The 12,256-nt window shown below is 38.1% G+C and overlaps 1 long non-coding RNA gene across 1 annotated transcript; it reads right to left on the minus strand.

The window, feature by feature from the left end:
* Positions 1-3,846: 3,846 nt before the first annotated feature.
* LOC103265647 lies at positions 3,847-4,324 on the minus strand. The gene is made up of 2 exons (XR_504651.1): positions 4,235-4,324; positions 3,847-3,952 (listed from the first exon to the last, which is right to left on the minus strand). It is a non-coding gene; the product is annotated as an uncharacterized LOC103265647 (long non-coding RNA).
* Between the last annotated feature and the right edge of the window lie 7,932 nt (positions 4,325-12,256).

The raw sequence follows: 12,256 nt of genomic DNA on the forward strand, positions 1-12,256 counted from the left end.
TCCAAGAATGAACACTGATGGCTTTCTATTAGTCAAAGCAGCCAAATGGTTCATTTAAAGGACCAGGCATTTCTGGAGACAAATAGGAAAAGAAGGCACCCCTATTTATCTGCTCTTCACCTCTGACTCTGTGCAGCTCAGGAACAGAAATATACGATTCCTCAGACCACAAAGTACTTTTTAAAATGAATTTTTGCTGCACTGTAAAATTTAATAATTCTCTCTTGAGGAGGGTTGAAATTAATTTTAAAAAGAGAAGAAAAATAATGTATTTATTTATGACTTTGCCAAGTAGAGAGAACTATTTTTAATATATTGGTAAAATCTCTTTGTGTTTTGACATCAAGTACTTAGTTTTATCTTGACAATTTTCAGGTCATAATTATCATTAATGTGGTTTATATTAACACTATATTCCTGGATAATCCATCTTATGATATACAATAATTTACCTAGACATTCTTTTAATATTTAAAAATTAGGTTGTTTTCAAATGCATTCTATTTTTTTTTTTTTTTTTTGGTTGAGATGAGGTCTCACCAACTTGCCCAGGCAGGTCTTGAACCCGCGGACTCAGGCAATTCACTCACCTCGGCCTCCCAAAGTGCGGTATTACAGGCTGAGCCATCGAGCCCGGCGTGTATTCTATTATAAATACCTCTTTTATTGGTGTGTGTGCACACATATGTGTGTGTGAGTGTGTAATTTCTTCAGAATAGTTTCCAAAAAGGAGAACTTCTGGATCAACAGAAGAATATGCTTAAGGCTCCTGACATATTTCATAAAATATCCTTTCAAAAATGTTACACCAATTTACAGCTCTACAAATCCAGGCTTAACCAGATTGTATTACCTTTTGTAAACCTCTGTTATGTTGGTGTTTGAAATACTATAGCCCAGCACTTCACTGGCTGAGTTTATGTTGTAAATTAACTCTAGTTATTTGTCTGGTGTCTGGGAGTGAAGGTAAGGAGAGTTCCTGAAGGGAGTGTGTGTTGCCTTTCAAAACCTGTGTGACACCTTCGAACAGCATCTAGTGGGAGGTGGGCTACTTCTATGCGTCCAGAGGAGTCAAGAAATCTGAGGATTCAAGATTTTTGAGGACATCAATCTAAATGTCCCCATTTCAAGTCTCAAGTTCCTTTTGCTTTCTATTTTAGACCCTGGTCTTGGTATAGTAGTAGATTTGCTGAGGCTGAAAAGTCAATCTTCTCTGCAGTTCCATTACTCCTTTAATTAAGTACTAGACTTGATCCTCGACTTTTTCTTCCTTCTGTTTATAGAAGATACAATTCACGTTGTCTGCTGCCAAAGAGCTCCCTGGCCTTCATAACTCAACTTAAAGTAGTGATTCATCACCCTTAGCCTTTCCTTGTCTTTCTCCAATGCACTGCCAGCAACTAGTAAAAGCAATCTGATTCCCTCAACCTGGTAATTACTACTTCCCTAGAACCTCTCAAGTGCCTGAGATATTTCTTCTGTCAGTGCACTCCCTTCCACTGGTGTCTCACTCCAGTCCCACCACTTGTGAAAGTTCTAACAACTGTACTGATATAGCACGTCAGGGGCTATCAGTTCCCCACCTCATACCAGTGATGGACTTATCTTTGCCCTGTAGCCAGTAGAGAATCCATTTTAGAGTTGGCTTCCTCACACACTCTGCTATTTAAATTGAGTTCCCAGAAAACAGATTCTAAGGTGGAGTGAAGAATAAGAATTGAATGGAGGGAGATGTTAAACCTCAATGTGCAGTTGGAACAGGGGCTTCAGATAGTCCTTAACTCTATCCTTAAGAGGACCTGAAGCTAGAATAGCCCTTCAGAGTTTTTCAAAATTGAGGCAAGAAAGTCAGGTCTTTACATGCCCACATAGACCAATTTTTGATGTGAGCTGGCTCCAGGGAGAGGGTATAACCTTGGGTAAAGCAACTCCCTTTACTTATCTCTTGGAGCAATCTTCCAAGAGATACTCAGCTGGATATGACTGCAGCCAATACTTCTCACAGGTATGGGAATGGGAGCCTCAGACCTGAAGGGGCAATCTGGATGACACACCATAACACCCACCGCACACTTCAACACCAACAAAAAAATAGTTTGAATATTATTTAACTGAATTGTTTGAAAAGATGTTCATAAAAGTCAGTATAATGATCAGAAAGGAGAACAAATGATGTTTTCAATGGGGAAATCAATATGCTCAAGCAAATGCGTGGTTTCAATATTAAAGTTAGAAAAGATGTTCATAAAAGCCAGTATAATGAACAGGTAGGGCAACGAATTATGTTATAATATAAATGGAGAAAGTAATATCAAATATCCACTAGTAAATAAAAATAGAGAGGAATCCAACAAACTCTTTGGCCAGGGATAAGATTTCTTAACACACAAGATGTGTTCTGTCAGTTGCACGGCCTCTCCACTCCCAGATTTGTCCATGTTTATATTGGTGTACTGTCTATAAAATCTGTCTATAAAAATTTTTATCTGCCTAACTTCCATGCTGCCACTCATGCTCAGTCTTATAGTCAGGAAACAGTAATAATGGTAAGAGATCATGGTTCCCAAAACAGATATCAATTTGTGCAATTCCACCAACTACAGTTCAGTCACCTCTCTACTTTAACTAAGAAAACTAGTAAAAAGAATAGGTTGAATCATAAAGGTATCTGATCTCAAACAAAGCGAAGTTGAGACCGAAGAGAGGTTCAAACTTTCCCTGTACAATGACCATTTGTATACCTAATCCTGAATTGTACCCCACATTTTTTAAATAAATTTTAAAAAATTTAAAAGAATAGGTTGAAATTACTTGAATTCTTCTCCCTCCAATCTGAAGTTTATTCATCAGCATAAATGATTATAGAAAGTGTGAACTTCAAAATTCTGTGGTCTAGGTGATTCTCATTAGTTATCTAGATTAGTCTTCCTCATTCAATTTGTTGTATAAGTTATTCTAGCCAGAGATCCTTGATATTCACCAGTTTGCCATTCCTAAGAAAATTCTTAGTTCCATTAATGGAAGAAATGGCACTATTTCAAATAAAGAGAGCCAAGTAAGGTATTTTCTGAACTTTATTAAAGTTATAGACAAATTATCATGCCATAAAAGTATAAATATTACATACTGTAAATATAAATTTTCTACTAACCAACCCAAGGTCAACTATCAACGCTAATGAGAATTGGCAATATGGCCTAGCATGATCTTTGGATTTTAATAAACTCAAGTTCAAGTTCTGGCTCTGCGACCTAGTAGCTTTGTTTTCATAAGCAAATTACATACTTAACTTCTCTAAGCTTCAGTTGCCTGTGACAAAAAATACATATATTACTGCTACCTACTTCACAGAGCAGTAATAAGGACTATTCTGCAATAATGTAAGCAAACAGCAAGTGTCTGGCACTGAGAAATCTCTAAATAAACTATATCTATACCATTAGTGAAATGATAATTTTTACTTGAATTAATGTTTTTCCCTGTGTAACTGATCTCCTTTCACAGTGTTCTTGGGTTGTAAGAACACAGCCTAACAGAAGCAAGAGCTGATTTTTTCGTGTTTTAAATTGTGGCCCTCCAGAGGACCAGCAACCCAACTGTGCTTGTTTAATGTGGTTTGTTCTGCACCATATGCGTGTGGGCTTTTAATAAATGCTATTTGATGATGATGATGAGTTCCTGGAGACAGAGCTGTACTCAGCAGAGTCACTGCATTATGCTTGGCCTAGCTTTCTACTACTCAACTCCAGGAATGCTCTTGTGAGCAGTACAGAAACTTCTGAAATTTCCATTTGAGGTGAAGTACCACTGCCAGCAAGCCTCACGAAGGGAGTCATTAACTCTCACCTTTTTTTCTTGTGGCTCTTTCCAAACTGACCCTCAGAACGGTTTTCTCAGCGGCTGCCCCACGGTTCTCAGCAGCGTTCCACAGCAGTGCTATCTGCCGTCCTTCCTGAAAAAGAAAGGAGAGACCAGCCGCTGAGCTCAGTGGGCCAACTCTCAAAGTCCAAACAGTGGGGAACAATTTATTACAACTCTACCAAGAGGAAAAACGAAACCAACAACTCACAGCCTACAGTTCCTAATCGATACAAAATGAACTTACAACTCCAGGGACTCAAATAGGATTTAAACATCTTGAAAATGTTTGCAGTAAAAACAATGATATATTAAATAAAGCACCAAACTTGAAAACTAAGTTCAAAAGCAAAGACTTTTTCTCCCCGAAACTTACATCAAAGTGGCTAGGCAGTATGAAGTGCTTTCCATCCACTGGGGATCAGGTTTTTCAAAAGAGCCCAAGTCCTTTCTCAGCTGACTTTGCAATCCAAGATGGGCCTTTGGATGAGTTTTGTTTTAGCACTCTCTCCCCACTGCTATAAAACAATGCCATTGTCAATTGTCTTTGAATTAAAAGAATCTTTTGTTTCAGACGTGTCCCTCCATTTTTAGAAGATAAAATATTTCTTTTTGAATGAAATATTAACTTTCTTACCAACAAAACTTCCACCCTCCATTGGAAAGGGTCTAGAGACCCCTGTCCAATCTTTCCAAGGGGGATATTTTAAATGTACAATTGAGAATCTGCTGCAAATGAACAATGCTTTATTTCAGACAACCTGGGTTCTCCAAACCCAGAGATAGCTGTGATACTTTGCCAGGTCAAAAGAGAGCCTCTTGTTTAACAGCATTGACCTGGATTTTCAGCAGCGTTATGAGCTTTGCAGACTGTCTGCCTGCCTATGCAGGCTGAGACCTGGTTTTCCAAGGTTCATTGAGACGATTGCTTGAAATAGCAGGGAATACTGAATAGAGATTCAAGAGAACAGAATGATATCAAATCACATCTGGGGGCAGTAGAGGCACAGGGAGAGGTCTGGGACAATTATACATATACTTGGAAAACAACCACCGCAAGACTATGAGTTTAATATTGCAAAAGTCACAAATATGAGAAATTTTGCCTTGTAGCACTTAAGTTTATGTGTTTACAGTTGCACTCTAAGCCATTCTTTGCTCTTTGATCCATTTAATCAGATTTTACAGCCAGTTGATCAATCATTTCACCAAGTTTTTTTTATTTATCCACAGAGACCTAACGACAATATTCCAAAGAATTTTTTTTTTTTTTTTTTTTTTTTAGCACTGTGGACAAATCTGTTGTTACTGGCAATGTGTGTAGGAGCTAGTCCTGGTGACCTCTCTGTGAACTCACCAGAAGTCAAATTTTGCAATTTCTTATTCAGTATAACACTGGGCTTTGACCTTGAGGACTTTGTTGTGGTGGCCTTCCTGAGGAAATCAAAGAGACTGGTCATTTCCCAAGTCCCCAGAAGCAGTTCTGTTGTGAGAATCTCTCAGTGGCCTTTGAGTAAGAATCTTTCTACTTAATGATTCAAGTACACATTTTAATTGGTATATAGAGCTTGTAATCTAAATCACAAATCTTTCAAGAAGTGGCAGAAAGACACAAGGAAGTGGATAAAAAGGAAACGTTCTGAGAAAAGAGTAGGTAAGATAATATAAAAAGTAGTAGGAAAGAATGTGTTTGAGCTATGTGGCCATATCAGTCCAGTCTTTCTCATTTATTTGTCAGTTCTTTTCCATTGTTCTTGCTGGCTCTTCTCAATTAGAAAGCAAATACTTTCTCTGCCAATTACAATTGAATTTTTACATCTCAGCTGAGAACATTCTGTAGGATAGACTTGATTCCAGTTTACTTGGATGCCCTTCCTGTTGAACTTATTTCCCTTGTGTCTCAGTGCTAGGCCTTCCCTAGAAGTCAGGTTCCCCTATTCTGCACCTCACTCCAATGCTGACATAACTTTTATCACCAGCAGTTCTTCTTGTCAAAGGCAATTATGGTGCTATCAAATGTCCAGAGCCCAAGAGATCTTCTTCATGATACACTTCAGTGAGATGCTCAATCTGTAGGTTCATTCACTCATATCCTTCTCTGCTTGTTTGTCCAGCCAATAGGACCACTTCTCTTTCTCAGAACCACATGGCTTGGTGAGGGCCAGGATCAGTCAGCAAGTATCTTTGAATGAGTACCCAAAAGTGTGTGTACGAAACAAAATATAAACCATGAACAGAGCTGAAAAGGACCCTCAAGTTTTAGTCTAAAATTTCCATGTCTCTGGCAATCAAATTGAGATCCAGAGAGATGAAATTTTTTTTCAAGTCATTCTACAATATTTTAGTCAGACTAGAACAATAAAATGGGTGTTATCACAACTCCCGGATTTTTACATGTTCATAAGTCTTTTGATTTCATTGCAATGAAAACTTAAATTCTATAACATTATAACACAAGACATTTCCACAGACACTTATATGATCTCCTCTAGTTAGAAAAGTCTTCCCAGTCTGAAAATGTTCATTGATGCCTCACTTTCCTCAGGTTTTCCACAAAACAAATTCTAAAGAGAAAGTTAATGAATTAACTCTGTTTTTTTCATTGTTCAAATTCTCACTTACCTCATAAGTCATGGAAAATCTTCTCTATCAATAGAACTGCAAGAGTTATAAAGTAACACACAAATCAGCAGCGGCCTCAGAACTGCATCTGTCAGGAAGTCTGTGAGAAGAACCACCTATAAAAATTGAAATATGGCTGCCCATCGAAAGAGGACTGGATTAAAAAAAAATGTGGTATATATACACAATGTACTAATACACAGCCATAAAGAAGGAAAAAACTATGAACTTCACAGAAACTTGGATTGATTTAGAGGCTATAATACTGAGTGATCTATCACAGAAACAAAGAACTGAATATCACATGTTCTCATTCATAAGTGGACCTTGAACAACTATCGTAATACTATAAGAAAGGGATTGGCAGTAGTAGGAAACTGCCCAGGGCGGGGGGGTAGGATTGGCAGCAGTGGGAATCTGCCAAGGTAGGGGGGCACACCTCATCAACAAGGGTACCTGTATAATGAACATTTGTATACCTAACCCTGAATTGTACCCCACGTATTTAAAATAAAAAATTTATTCTAAAAAGATAATTTTTAAAAATTGAAATATGGTAACTCTTATTCTGACCCAGTAATAATTCTGGTAATTAGGCTTAGTGAGGCATGTAGTTTTGTCCAAATCTTTTATACAAGCTAATTCATTCACTAATAAACATATGTCTATCAAGTGTGGTTCGGAATCCCTCCAAAGTCTGTTTGTGTGGGTGTGTGTACACACATTTCATCTATATGACTTGTGCTTAAAGAGAATTTGTGGAGTAACTGCAATGTGCCAAATAGAGGGACCTAGAGAAGAAACAAGAGGCATGGTCACTGTATTAGAAACCATCAAGCTGAGCCTTCAGACTTTCCTTCATCCAGTTGTTCCATCTTTTGACTTGGAGTAAATCTCAGGAACTGGGAAGGAGACAGATGAAGAATAACTCCTACTTAAGATTTCTTCTTTCAATATTTGTTCAATGTTGAGGTTCTTTCTTACTTCTGGTATGTAGTGCCACGTTTTAAGTTTTTTTGAGTCAGATCTTTAACCTCTTGTTGTATAGACTCTTGGTTTGAACTACTAGTGCTGTATTGTCTGATCTTACCTGGAATCTTGAGTCCTTAAAGGTTTCTCAGTTTCTTGGCCTGAGTCCCCTGTTCCTACAGCCCCCATTTCTTTTGGGGGTTAGCCCGACACCTACTTGCTTCCCCCTTGCTCTTTCTGAACTTGACCTTTGTTGCTTTCCATATGGTCATTTTCAGCGCCTTTCTAAATTTCCAATCAAATCTTCTTTTTCTGATGCTTGAGAAAAAGGTTCATCTTGACAAACAGAAAACAAATGAGTGGAGTCCTAAACAATAACAGGATGTGGATAAAACCCTCTGGGATACTCCCATGATCAAAATCCATTCATTAAGATTTAGAACAGCTCTTAAATTACCAAAGCCTACTCATCTCTGCCTTTCAAACAATTCTAACTTTTAAAAAAAGTTCAAATCTTTGTCACAAAAATTAAAAGCCTTTAAAACAAACTTACATAAGAAATATTATCTAAAGATAAGAAATATTATCTTCTATATGTATGTCCTGGGGTCAGTACAGACAATGATCTCTTGCATCCTATTCAATTTCAGAATTTCACAGGAATGATCCTAGACCAAGGATAGTCATGTATTTACTGATTATAGTTTAAAATAGCCCCATAGTCTCATAGAGACTAAAGTAGGAGCAGACATTAATATATGTTAGAATAATTTTCAATACTAGAAGTCTACAGCAAAAACTGATTAACTAGACAACACTAACTTCTAACATTCTGATTAACTGAGATTTTATAATACTGAATACAATAGAAATCCATTATATCCTTTCGATATCTAGGAACTAAGCTTCGGTTCCCTAAAATGTGCCTGCACTGAGATGACATCACTAATTCTACATTCACCAGTAACTATACTTAATCAATTAATTTCAAGTCTTTAAGCTTCAGCTCTCTTATATATAAAATAAGGGCAGTGAGTATTCAACTAAGGGACTTTTAAAGTCCCTCCCAACTGTGAAAAGCAATTTGATTATGTGGATTCTATAACACTGTTTGAGTGCCACCCAAATATTAATCCTGTCCTATGGTAATAAGAGAAAAAAAATAAGCACAAAATAAAGTTTTATATGACCTCTCCAGTATGCTCAAAGCCTGTAATTCTCATTGACTCTAAAAGCAGTTCTGCAGATGTGGGAAGAAGAACATAAATAGTGAGCTTCTCTGCAAAGTGAAACTGAACGACTGTTTACCAGCCAGCTGTACCAAGCAAGCATGACTTCACTTGAGCTGTGAGTTGGTACCTGGTACTCAGACAGTCTGTGCAACAATCCCTGATCCAATTTTATTTGCAACAATGCATAATGGAAACCCAAGGAAGAGATAAAGCCAGAGATACCACCACTAATTTGCAAGTCATTGATGGCTATAGGAAATTTCTCAAAACAGAAATATGTGTTAGCTGTTCTATTGGGTTTTATTGGATTGTTTTGTTTTAAACCAATACCGACTTGAGCATCTATAATGTACCAGAACAGTAAAAAACACTGTGAGGATCAAAGGATAAATAAGACATAGCTCTTCACTTCAACTCTGTAGGGGAGATAAGACACACAAATAGACATAGCACAATGCAGTATGGAGTGGCCCACAAACAACAGAAACAACATGCTTTTTAAGAACTCCACATAGACTTTTTTTGGCTAGTTACCTGGTCAAGTCACTGTGACATATATCAGGTAGACAATAATATAGCATGTAGACACACACATACTTGTTGCAAGCCAAAAAATATGAGCATGGCAATTAAACATTTTAAGAAAACAATAATAAACTGAACAAACTTGGTGAAAATTTAGTGAGATGTATACTTATAACTCTAGTGAACTTGTTTTATCCTATTAATAAAAGTGTTGGCATTTGGTGTTCTAGAGATTAGAAAATCTGATCAAGTACGTAGACGAGTCATACATGTCACTCTATTAAATGAATTTTTTTTTGGTTGGAGTCTCACTCCATCACCCAGGCTGGAGTGCAGTGGCACACTCATGGCCACCCCAGCACCAACCTGCAGGGCTCCAGCTATCCTTCTGCCTCAGCCTTCCAAGTAGCGGAAACTACAGGCGCATGCTACCACGCCTAGCTAATTTTTAATTTGTTGAAGAAAAGAGGTCTTGTCAAGTTGCCCAGGTTGATCTCAAACCCACAGGTTCAGGCAATCCACTTGCCTCAGCCTCCCAAAGTGCTAGAATTACAGGCTGAGCCACCGAGCCCACCCAAATGAATTTTTTTTTAATGTTAAATTAAAAGCAAGATGGATGACATTATTCTAATCACTGTTCTTGGAATTTCTGAGAATCTTGTTTAATAGTTTCTAATTTCTATTGTCTTTTCATCTAAATAGTTTTTAACAGAGTCCTTAGTAGCTTTAGTGGAAATTACATAAGAGGAATGGATTTTTAAAATGTGGTACATATACACAATGAAATACTACGCAGTCATAAAAAAGAACAAAATCATTAATTTTGCAGCAACCTGGATGGAACTAGATCTATAATATTGAATGACCTCTCACGGAAACAAAGATCTGAGTATCACATATTCTCACTCATATAGTGGACCTTGAACATCTATGATAATACTATAAGAAAAGGATTGACAGTGGTGGGAAACTAAAGGGGCGGGGGGAGGGAGGGGGAGAAAGGTGGAATTAACGGTAGTCAATATCTGTCTGGGAATGGGGAGACACCCCTTATCAACAAGGGTGCCTGAACAATACATATTTGTATACCTAACCCTTAATTGTACCCCACAATATCAAAATAAAAAATATGAATTAATTATAAATAAATAAATAAGAAAATACAGAATAAACTTGAATTTCTATATGCAGACAATTTAAATTTCCTTACAAGATTGACCATTTGCATATAATTATTCTCTCTCCAAAAAATATACTACAATGTCAGTAGAGGAATACAAAGGTATAGAGCCTAAAGAAAAAAAATAATGAGAAAGAAAACATCAATGTATGAGAGATTGCAGCAACTTTTTGGAAAACTGATGGAGCAGTGGTAACTAAGTTCCTTTGGAGGGTTACAATCTCAAGTGCCCCAAAAGGTCTTAGGTCAGGCTTCTAAGAAGCAAGCCTTCAAATAGAGATTACTGCATGTATGTTGTATTGATGGAGTGCCTGCAGGAGAAACTTGTAGGAAAATAATGGACGCAGGCAAGAGCAGAAGAAAAGGTCAGGCAAAAGTATGTTTTCAGAGGACATCTAGACTCAACCTGATCCTACAGAGGGTGTTGGTGGATAAATTACACCAAAAAGTTATCCCTCCCATATGAAAGGAGCCTGGGCTGTTATATCTCTGCATCATTCACTCAGCAGTCTACCCCAGTAGAGAGAGAGAAGTGCCATTTCCCATGTATCTCTGGACCAAGAGGCTCCCCTCAACCAAGGACAGTCTTCCACCGGAGTGTGCAGGTGGCAGCCACTATAGCAGTCGGTGTCTCCAGCAGCTGGAGTTTGGGTGTACACCCCCAGGAAAGAGGATCTGGGCAGAGTACCAAAAGCAACTTCTCTAGTCCATCACTTACACAGTCTACTTGCTCCTCACATTACATTTTCTCCATCTAGTCACTGCTTCTTCGGGGCTCTGTTTGGTCACAATTTCCGGTAAAATTTGCAGGAGGGGAATTAGGGGGACGAGCTACTGGCCCACTGCTGAAGTAGGTTCTAAGACCATAACTGATTTACCACCTCTCCCTCTTCTTCCATCCTTTTTAGATTTCCCTCCCCTTCTGCTAGCACTTCTGATAATCTAGGTGACCGACGAGCTACTGAGATGACCCAGGCCTTCATCCTTGAGTAGTCAAAGCCCCTTGCTAGCAAGCCTTTATTGCTTCACTTGCCAATTTACAATTAAAACGGGGCATGGAACTATCAAAAGATGTCTCAGTGGATCATCCGAGTGCCAAAAGTATCCCTCCCTGCGCCTTTATATAGCAGCAACTTTACCACGTCAATGATGAACAGGGTCCACAGTTAGCTGTGCCAATATGGCAATTCCCTTCTTTGCCTGCTAGTATGCCAGAATGAGGATCCCATAATGCCAAGTGGCAGTTGTAGTTGTAAATTAAGCTGAACTCTAATTTCGTTCTTAAACGAAAGAATGTTCCACCTGGGAACTAGGATCTCTAGAACCACAGAATGGAAAACTGTGTAGTAACGGTACACAGGACCATCCTTGCTTATACCCTTTAGTTTCTAGGACTATGTAGTCTACCTACCAGGGACAATACAATGTATAATGGTCATCGGTGTAGGGCAAATGCAGTATCCTGAAGAACAGTGCCCAACAGTTGCAGATGTCAATGTGTTTCTCAATTGCACCATTAGAGGTCATTTCAATGCTCTGTCAGACCAGCAGCTTCCAAAGAAGGCTGCAGGTTTAAATTATTAGCAAGCGACAGCCCCTGAAGCTGAGAATGTGTGCAACAACCTAGTGAAGGTATTCTGGCAGGGAAGCAACAACATCTGCTGCAGAAAGATCAACAAGAATTGAAAATTGAGATCATTCATATTTCAAAATCCCCAAGTGGCCAAGAATAGAAGTATAGTACAGGGAACCAAAAAAAAAGTCAAAAAGTTTACGCTTTAAAGAAATGTAAGAAGAAATAGCATTAAACTAAAAAGGGTGCTTTTAAAAAGAAATAAATAAAAAAGAATAAAGAATGCTTCAAAAACAG

This window comes from Carlito syrichta, unplaced genomic scaffold (genome assembly GCF_000164805.1).
Source record: "Carlito syrichta isolate Samal-C Ts95f unplaced genomic scaffold, Tarsius_syrichta-2.0.1 Scaffold306732, whole genome shotgun sequence".
NCBI classification, from domain to species: domain Eukaryota; kingdom Metazoa; phylum Chordata; class Mammalia; order Primates; family Tarsiidae; genus Carlito; species Carlito syrichta.